Raw genomic sequence first — 10,832 nt, 5'->3', positions numbered from 1 at the left:
ATATTATAACAAGTTTTAGGACATATGATAATGTATATTACAGGTAGGAGGATGGAAGAAAACTAGGAACAGGCTGAACTTACATAAAAAAAAAAAAAAGCATGAAAGTCAGTAACCCAAGTATAAATGGAAGTTTGGCACTGATTGAGACTCTACAAACACATGATGAGAAAAGTGTCTGTGGGAAGTTGGTGTAGGATGGGAAGTTGGGATCATGTCCAGATGTGTTTCCTGTGAATCCTACAGTCATCCTAAACTCTAATGCCAGATTCACACTGTGAATGATGAATGATGAAAGACTGTGATGGTCTTATTTAAATAGCCAATGACGGTCTCTATACAGATTCCCCAATTATGAAGGCCAATTTGACTCCCATATGCAAATGCATTTTCTACCTCTAAACTATATCTCTCCTGCAATGGGTTGATCACATATCTCTCACTGGTGACTGATCTATGAAGAAAAGAGGAAGTAGCCTAAAAGATGAGGGAGTTGAGTTTTCTTTACCTGTTGACAGCACTTCCTGGTGAGTGTTGAGATTTCTTACATGTGTCCATGAGGATTTTTATTTTTCTGCGTAATTAAAAAAATTCCCTCTCTTTTGTGAAGGTATCTTGTCTCAGGTGCAGCTTCAGGAGTCAGGGCCTGGCCTTGTGAAACCTTCTCAGTCACTGTCCCTCACCTGTTCTGTCACTGGATACTCCATCACCAGCAGCAGCTACTACTGGAGTTGGATCCGGCAACATCCGGGAAATCAAATGGAGTATATGGGATACATAAGCTATGGTGGTAGCACTTACTACAACCCATCTGTCCAAAGTCGAATCTCCATAACTAGAGACACATCCAAGAACCAGTTCTTCCTGCAGTTGAACTCTGTGACTACTGAGGACACAGCCACATATTACTGTGCAAGTGACACAGTGTGGGGTCTTCAGTGTGAGCCCAGACATAAAACTCCTTGTAGAGCAGCTCTGCACCAGCAGGGGGCGTGCAGCACACACAAAGCAGAGGGAAACTACTTCTGTTAAAATAACCAAAAAAAAAAAAAAAAAAAAAAAAAAAAAAAAATCTAAAAGACAAACAAGCAAAACAAAACAAAATTGTCCAAAAGTGTAACACCAGCCTTCTATTGTAGAGGAAGAAACACTGATGATGTTAAATTATCTGATCTTCAGGTGATATAACACTAGAGCTCACTGAAACTCATTTATGCCTAGAAATTTTCAATGACATCCCTCCCTGAGGCTCCACATTCCAGCCAAACATCTCACCCAATACAACTTTTCTCCTGCAGGATAAATCACTACTAGAAACTCTACAGATATAGTCAGAAGCTTAGAATCTACATTAGTATCTAACATCCTGCTGGGCAACTCAGCTCACTGAATAGTAAAACCCCAGAGCCAAATTATAACCCCGTATGGTTATTAAGGCAACAAAACCCCATTGTAGGCCCATACTGGACCTGAATACTCTCTTGCCACTAGAAGAACAGACCACACAGGGAAGGACACCAGAACAGAGACAGAAAACATGAGAAAAAAAAGTTCATCCATTAAAGATAAACTCTGAAAATGGGACCTATGCTCATTAAAATCTCATAGTCAGATGACTAGTCAGTGGGCAGCATAAGAACAGAATTAACAAGGACCAGCGCTATATGGAAACATTAGAGTCCATCTATCCAGCTCAATGAGCCCTGGACATTCCAACACAGTTGAAGGACAAGTGAATATCCCTAAATATAATTTTATGAATGAGATAAATTCCATTAACCAGTGAAATAATAGAGTTTGTTGGGAAATACAGTAAAGGCAAACATGCATGGAGTCTGAGAGGCACACCACATTCTTCTTTCTATCTCTCTTAAAGGCAGCATCTGTAGGGGAAACATTGCTGTTTTGGTGTCATGTTGGTGGGAGACAGAGGCCAGGTGTCAGCAAAGGGTTATCCATGGTGTTAATACTACTGGCAGAAAAAAAAGAAGCCTTAATTATCAGGATCTGGGAAGAATTTCCAGTGCAAAATTCTGAACTCTATCAACATTTATATTATTAATATAATTTTATTATTAACATTATATCACTATCACTGCCCCAACTTCAAGGCTTCCCTTTCCCATTCCTCCCTAAGAAGGTGTTGGGTTAATTGTGGGGACCTTTGTCTGCTCCACCACAGGGCACTACTGCTAGGGTTGGCAGTAAGCAGGAAGTTTGGTCCAGCTTGTCCCACACATTTGTAGGGAGGGTGTGGGGCTGTGAGAAGCTGCAGAACACAGCTTCATTGGTGAGGAGCCAGTGGGTGAGATATGGGATGGTCAGCCAGTGCTGGCTCACTGATCTCAGGGCCTGGGAAAAGACCAGGGCCTTTGGAACTCAGGTATCCTCTTTACCCAAACACTGCTTGATGCCCTGGAAAGGATGATATATCGTATGGTGCCTGAAGATCTACCCCGTGGCTGAAGTGTAAGAGACGAGTTCTGGCTGGTCCCACTAGGAAGTCCTAGTCTTGCAGGCAGTTGCTTGCTGGCTTGTTTTGGATGGAAGCCACATTTTTGGCACAGAGAAGTCTTCTATGGACATAAGAGGGCAGCTTTGTATTTGAATTGTTTCTCCACTGCTCCCCATCGCTGATTGCTATGAAAAGAGAAAGTCCATGGATTAAAGACATTTACTGTACAGCAGGGAAGCGTCCTTACTCTACATATGTCCGCTTTAGGTATTGCAACGGGATCTGAAGTACGCCCAAAAATCTCAGGATCCATGCCGAAGCCACACAGTGAAGCAGGGACTGCCTTCATTCAGACCCAGCAGCTCCATGCAGCCATGGCTGACAACTTCCTGGAACACATGTGCCACCTTGACATTGACTCCACACCTGTCACAGCCCGCAACCCTGGCGTCATTTGTACCATTGGCCCTGCTTCCTGGTCTCTGGAGATGCTGATGGAGATGATTAAGTCTGGAATGAATGTGGCTCGGCTGAATCTCTCTCATGGAACCTATGAGTTTCATGCATAGACCATCAAGAATGTCCGTGCAGCCACCGATAGCTTTGCATCTGATCCCATCGTCTACCGTTCCGTTGCGGTGGCTCTGGACATGAAGGGGCCCGAGATCTGGACTGGACACAACAAGGGCAATGGCAATGCAGAGGTGGAGCTGAAGAAGGGAGCCACTCTGAAGATCATGCTACATGGAGAAGTGTGGCGAGAACATCCTGTGGCTGGGCAGCAAGAACTATGTGGATGAAGGGCTCATCTTGCTGCATGTGCAGGAGAAAGGTGCTGACCACCTGGTGACAGGGGTAAAGAATGGTGGCGCCCTGGGCAGCAAGAACTGTGAGAATCTGCCTGGAGCTGCCGTGGACCTCCCCGCCTTGTCGGAAAAGGACATCCAGGACCCGTAGTTTGGGGTGGAGCAGGATGGGGGCATGGTGTCTGCATCTTTCATCAGCAAGGCCGCCGATGTGCACGAAGTTCGGAAGGTCCTGGGAATGAAGGGCAAGACATCAAGATCATCAGTAAAATTGAGAACCATGAAGGTTTTCGCAGGTTTGATGAGATTTTAGTGGCGAGTGATGGGATCATGGTGGCTCGAGGTGACCTGGGCATTGAGATTACCGCAGAGAAGGTCTTCCTGGCTCAGAAGATGATGATCGGACGATGCAACCGAGCTGGGAAGCCTGTCATCTGTGCCACACAGATGCTGGAGAGCATGATCGAGAAACTATGCCCCATCCATGCTGAAGGCAGTCATGTGGCCAATGAAGTCCTAGATGGAACAGACTGCATCATGCTGTCTGGAGAGACAGCCAAAGGGGACTATGCTCTGAAGGCTGTTCGCATGCAGCACCTGATTGACCAAGAGGCAGAGGCTGCCATCTACCACCTGCAGTTATTCTAGGAACTCTGCCACCTGGCGCCCATTACTGTGACCCCACAGAAGCTGCTGCCATGGGCGCTGAGAAGGCTTCCTTCAAGTGCTGCAGTGGGACCATTATCGTGCTCACCAAGTGTGGCAGGAGTGCTCACCAAGTGGCCAGGTACCATCCTCGTGCCCCTATCATTCCTGTGACGTGCAATCCCCAGATGGCTCGCCAGGCCCATCTGTACTGCGGCATCTTCCTGTGCTGTGTAAGGATGCTGTACAGGATGCCTGGGCTGAGGATTTTGACCTCCATGTAAACTTGGCCATGGATGTTGGCAAGGCCCGAGGCTTCTTCAAGCAGGGAGATGTGGTCATTGTGCCACCGGGTGGTGCCCTGGCTCTGTCTTAACCAACGCCAGGCCTGTAGTGCCTGTACCTTGAGGATCCTCTGGGGCCCCTCTTCTAGCTCCTGTCCCCCCCCTCCCCTATTCTCTCCATTAGACCAGCAAAGCTTGTAGTACTCATTCTGAGCCATGATGTGGCGCTGGTGAGCTGGGACCCCATGAGATGTTAATGCCTCTGAAACATGCAATAATTTCAACCTGTTTCTGATGGTCCTACCTACACCAGGGGTGAAGGAGGAACGCAGGTGGAAACCCTCTGACTATCACAGAAGGGCAGCAGCAACTCTGTGGACTTTGCTCCTGTAGAAAGATGTCCAGAGGATTTCCAGACCTAGCCTGGAGTCAGGAGGCAAGAGTAGGGGCTGAGGGCATGGGGCCCAGGATTCCATGTATATGACACGGCCCTGTCCCTGACTTGCATTCCCAACAGCTTTGTGGTCCCCTCTCCTCCTCCTTGTGCTCTCCACTGCTGTCACTGCAGACACTCCGCTCTCCACCTTGTCTTCTGGAATGTCTCCAGGCCTGTTGCTATAGTGCCAACCTGAATGTCAATAAACTGCAGTTGAAAAAAAAAACTTACTGTCATTGCAGAAAGTGAATGAATAAAAAAACATACACCACATTTCCAGGTGGGCCTGGTATTAAATGTATTTTTCAGGAAGATGTCTTTGAAGAAAAGTTAACTGGCTAAGCCTCCAGGCTTCAGGTACCTCATTATAGTGAAGATCGGTCTTGTGCCTACATGACTTGTGGTCATTTCTTCTCATTGTAAAGGGGCTTAGGGTGTTGCACTTATGTTAATAATGGTCACTAATATATGGAGGGCTGTGGATAGTGTCAAGGACCTTGTTTCCTGGAGATTTAGACTTATAACTACCATCTCTTAGGTTTACCGGAGTTTCAAACCTCATCTCAACCAGGGACAAGGATACCTTTCATGTTTCCACAGTACCTGCCCATTGCTATGTCCTCACCCTAGCACATTAAGACTCCATAAGGTTAGGGGCCTCTTTTCACTGAGGACAGGCAAAAAAGCCCAGCTAAAATATGATCCACAAACAGGCAGCTGTTTGGTGATTGTTCATTTTTATACTTGCTCAGGGTCCACATGAAGACCAAGTAACACATCAGCTACATATGTTCTGGGGGGGAGGCCTCGGTCCATCCTGTATATAACTTTTTTTTGGGGTTTCAGAACATAATAGCTCCAAGGATCCAGGTTCGTTGACTCTAGTGTTCTTCCTGGAGAGTTCCTGATACCAGTGAAACCAGCATTTGTACACTCTATTCTTTCATAAGTCTCCTGAACATCTTAGCACTCTTTATCTTTGGGTATCTATACATGTCTGAGTCAACTGCTGATTAGAACCTCCATTTTTGTCTTTTTTTAATCATTAGAAATTTTGTATTTACATTTGAGATATTATCTCCTTTCCCTAATCTGATGCCCTCCCTGAACTTTTGCCTTCACAAAGATGCATTCCGTTCTAAGCACAATCTCCACCCAATGGCTTGACATTCCCCTACACTGAGAAAACATGCCCACCCTGGGCCAAAAGACTCATCTCATATTGTTGCCAGGCAGTGCTATCTTAAGCTACATATGCAACTGAATCAATAGGTCTCTAAATGTGTGCAGAAAGTTTGGTGTATTAGTCCATGTGAATTTTGGAGGGTTTGGTGGGTGATAATGTTGTTATCTTCCCATGAGAATGTAAACCCTTTAAGCTCCTTAGGTCCTTTCTTTAACACTTAGGTCCTAGAGCTCAGTCCAATGTTTACCTCCAAGCATACTCAGTTATATCTATATGATTCTAACATTGTCTCTGAGGAGGCATCTCTATCTGGTTTCTGCCAGTAATTACTTCTAGGGATCATATATAGTGTTTGGATTTGATGGCTGCATGTAAAGTAGATCCCAAGGTGGGATGCTTCTGAGTGATCATTTCTACAATCCCTGTTCCTCATTTTACCCTGCATTTCCTCCTGTGTGTGTATTGTTCTCCCTTCTAAGAAGGAGTGAGGCATCCCTATTTAGGCCTTTCTTCATTTTTAGCTCCATAATATCTGTGAATTGATTAATGGGTATTTGGAGTTTTCTGGGGCCAGTATCTGCATATCAGTAAGTAAATAACACATTGTGTGTGTGTGTGTGTGTGTGTGTGTGTGTGTGTGTGTGTGTTTGTGTTACTGGGTTATCTTACTCATGATGAAAGTCTCTAGTTCCAGCCATTTGCCTACAAATTTCATGACACATTTTTATCTAATACCAGAGTAATACTCCATTGTGTAAATGTACCACACTTTCCGTATCCATTCCACTGTTGAAGGACATCCAGGTGGAACATCTCAATGAACAAGTTGCTTGTGGCTGCCAGCATAATAGATTATCATTGGTAGTGTAAGGGATTGGTGTTTGTCCATGGCATGGGACTCAATTTCATTTGTTTAATTATAGGCCATCCCTTCCGTCTTTGATCCATTCTTCAGGCCTGCAGTTTTTGTATGGAGAATAAATTTTGGGTTGAAAACTTTGTAGGCAGGTTATATAACTCCAATGTGATTCCAGCTTGGCTTCAGAAGTTGACTTCTTCAGGTTCCAAATACACTAAGTAATGAGTCACAAATACTTGGTTGCCTCATTTTCTCGGCTCTTTTTCCTGTCCTGGAGTTTAGCTTTCCTTCTCACCCCACTCAGATGCAGATTTACATTCATTTTCATGGTGAACTAACCATCTCCCCTGTCATTCCTCACACTTGATTCTAAAACCCACCAATATATTTCCCACCCCTCCCAGTTCTCTGCCTCTTTTTGCCTCTCATGACTTCAACTTGTCTTTCCAAGTGATATTCAATCTTCTTTGCTTGATCCTTTTTTTTTCTTGTTAGCTTATTTTCATCTGTGGAGTATAAAGTTTTACCTGTATTTTGTGACTTATATCCATCCACTTGTAAATGAGTACATATTATTTGTGACTGGTCTATATCACTTAGGATATTATTTCCAATCTCTAGTTTGGCCTTCAAAATTCATTTCAGCTTTGCTTGTAGTAGCTAAATCATATTCCATGTTGTAGGTGTAATTATGTTTTTCTTTATACATTCCTTTTGATTAATATATAGGTTCCTTTCCCTTTCCTTCTCTAATGAATTAGGCTGCTATGAAGAGAGTTAAACAAATGTTATTGTGGGGTGTTAATTTGGGTCATATGCCCAGGAAAGATATAGCCAGGTAATGAGGTAGAACTATTTCCAGTTTTCTGAGAATCTAGCAAATTGATTTTCTAAACTATTAGTGCAAATTTGTACTTCAAACAAGAATAAACAAGTCTAATGAGATAATCATGTGAACTTTTTCTTTGTGTAACTAATGACCTTGATGTATTTCTATATATAGAACTATCCCTGCATCAGTGGGATGAAGTGTGCTTGACTGATGATTTCTATGACATGCTATGAGATTTGGTTTGTAGGTAATGTATTGAGGATTTTGCATCACTATTTATAAAAATCGGTAATTTTGGTTATTATTGTGGTTTAAATATCAGAATAATTGAAACCACCCTCATAGAATAAACTTGGCAGTGTTTCTTATCTTTCTTTTTCTATAATAATTTCAGTAGTTTTAGCATTAGCTGTTTAGAAATCTCATAGATCACATACTAAAACAAACTGGCATTGCGTTTTTTCCATTTGGTTTGGATACTTTTAATAATGCTTCTATTTCTTTAGGGTCTGCTGGATAGTTTATATAGTTCTTCTGAACTTTAACTTTGACAACTGGTATTCGAATAGAAAACTGTCCATTTTTTGTTAGGATTCCAGTTATGTGTAGAACAGATTTTTAAAGAAAGACCTCATTACCATTTAAATTTCCTCAGCGTCAATTAATATGTACATATTTTCATTAAAATTTTGTTAATTTGGATACTATTTCTCTATCTCTTGTTTAGTTACACTAAGGATTTTATTTCCTGTTATATTTCTGAGTAAACCAACTATGCTTTTATTGATTTTTATTGCTCTCTTTGTTTCTAACTCATTGATTTCATCGCTGATTTTAATGAATTCCTGCCTTCTACTACTCCTTGATGTGCTTGCTTTTATTTTCCAGTTCTTTCAGATATACTTTTACATTTTTGCTATGAGAATATTCTAATTCATTCATGAAAGAACTGAGTTCTGAGGATGATAATTTTAGCAGTATTTTCACTGTGTCACATAGGTATGGGTATGTTGGGCCGTTATTTTCTTTGAATTATACAGTATCTTTTATTCGTTTCTTATTTCTTCCTTGAGCCATTTATTATTGAGTAGAGGGTAGTTTTTTAACCTGAGTGTAAAATTTCCAGCATTTCTGTTGTTATTGGTGTCCAGAATTGATTCAGGGAGATCTCATATGTTACAAAAGGTTACTTCAAATTTCTTGGATCTTTGGAGTCTTGATTGGTTGCTAACTTTGAGGAAACTATTTGAGAGGAATCTATAAGGTGTGAAGAAGGTTTCTTTTGTGCTTGCATGAAATAATCTGAGGAACAGCAGAGATCCAGGAACACAGGCCTGGTGAGACAGCACTCCAAGTAGCCAGGGAGCAGATCGGTCTGTGCCGAGGACTCAGAAAGTGCACCCCTAAACTGGTTTAGGGGAGCAGGAACCCTGCCTTAGAGTGTCTATTTCCAATCTGCGGACTCTGCTTGCAGAACTGATTCTGAGGCCATCTGCCACCAGAAACAGCAGAGATCCAGGGAAACAGACCAGGTCCAAGAGAAAGACTAGAAACAATCACTGAAAATAGGACCACGTATAATCACAGACAGCAAGATGACAAGAGGAAAGTGAAATAATATATTCCCAGGGAAACGAAGACAACCTGGTAACAACAGAACCCAGCTCTCAAATCACAACAAACAACGGAATGCCAAACACCCCATAAAAAGTAGACTCAGATTTGAAAGCATACCTCAAGATAATGATAGAGATCCTTAAACAAGAATGGGAGGAAAAGCATAAAGAATTAAAAGCTTTTAAAGAGGAAACAAGAAAAACACTCAAAGATCTCCAAGAACTACAGGAAAACTAGAAATAATAGATGAAGGAATGAAGAAGTAATTTAAAATGGAAATGGACACAATAACGAAAACACTAACAACCCTAGAGGTAGAAAACCTGAATAAAAAATCAGGAGTCACAAATTCAAGCATCTCCAACAGACTACAAGAGATGGAAGAGAGAATCCACGGAGCTGAAGATATCATTGAAAACGTAGAAATAACATTCAAACAAGATGCAAAAACCAAAAAGCTCTTAAGAAAAAATGTCTAGGAGATCCAGGACACAATGAGAAGACCAAACCTAAGGATAATAGGAATAGAAGAGGGCAAAGAATATATCAACTAAGAGGCACAGTAAATATCTTCAACAAAATCATAGAATAATGAAATGACCATGAGCATCAAAGAAGGCTACAGAACTCCAAATAGAGTGTACCAGAAAAGAAATTTGTCCTGACACATAAGAGTCAAGAAGCCAAGTGCCCAAAGCAAAAAAACGTATACTAAATGCAGTAAGAGGAAAAGGTCATGTAACATATAAAGGCTGACCAATCAGAATCACACTGGATTTTTCAACAGAGACTATGAAAGTTAGAAGATCCTGGACAGACATGATCCAGACCTCGAGAGAATTCAGGAGTCAGCCCCAACTTCTATACCCAGGAAAACTCTCAATCACCATAAATAGAGACAAGATATTCCAAGACAAAACTAAATTTACAAAATATCTGACCAGAAACTCAGCATTAAAATGAATTATAGGTGGAAAACCCAATAAAAGGAAATAAACACCATGCAAGGAAAAACAAAAAAAATACCTAAGCAAGAAAACCAAAAGAAGAAAGACACACAGGTACAATTCTACCTCCAAAAACAAAAATGGCAGGAAACAGCAACGACTATTCCTTAATATCTGTTAACATAAATTTACTATATTCCTCAATAAAAGGATATAGCCTATCAGACTGGATACATAAACAAAACCCATCATTTTGTTGCATACAGGAAACTCATCTCAGAGACAAAGACCGACACTATCTCAGAGTAAAAGGTTGAGAAAAAAACTTCCAAGCATATGGCCCCAAGAAGCAAGCTGAAGTGGCCATTCTAATATCGAATAAAGTATATTTTCTGCCAAAAGTTATCAAAAAAGTGAAGGAAGGACACTTTTTACACATTACAGGGGAAATTTATCAGGAGGAACTCTCAATTCTTAACATATATGCTCTAAATACAAGAGTACCATATTTATAAAAGTAACCCTACTAAAGCTCAAAAAATACATTGCACCCCACAGTATAATAGTGGGAGACCTCAACACTGCACTCTCAACAATGGACAGATCATTGAAAAAGAAACTGAACAATGACACACAACAACTAGCAGAGCTTATGGACCAATTTGAATTAATAGATATCTACAGAACATATCATCCTAAAACAAAAGAATGCATATTCTTATAAGCACCTCACAGTAACTACTCCAAAATTGACCATATAATCAA

General features: G+C 41.4%; 1 pseudogene across 1 annotated transcript; it reads left to right on the top strand.

Moving 5' to 3' along the window:
- The first annotated feature begins 2,766 nt into the window (after positions 1-2,766).
- On the top strand, positions 2,767-4,314 carry LOC308422744 (pyruvate kinase PKM-like; annotated as a pseudogene). The gene has a single exon. The product of its transcript is annotated as a pyruvate kinase PKM-like (transcript).
- Positions 4,315-10,832: the final 6,518 nt, after the last annotated feature.

Source organism: Micromys minutus, assembly GCF_963924665.1.
Source record: "Micromys minutus genome assembly, chromosome: 1".
In the NCBI taxonomy this organism is placed as follows: domain Eukaryota; kingdom Metazoa; phylum Chordata; class Mammalia; order Rodentia; family Muridae; genus Micromys; species Micromys minutus.
Note: the sequence above shows the minus strand (reverse complement) of the source record. Positions and strands in the feature narration are given on the sequence as shown.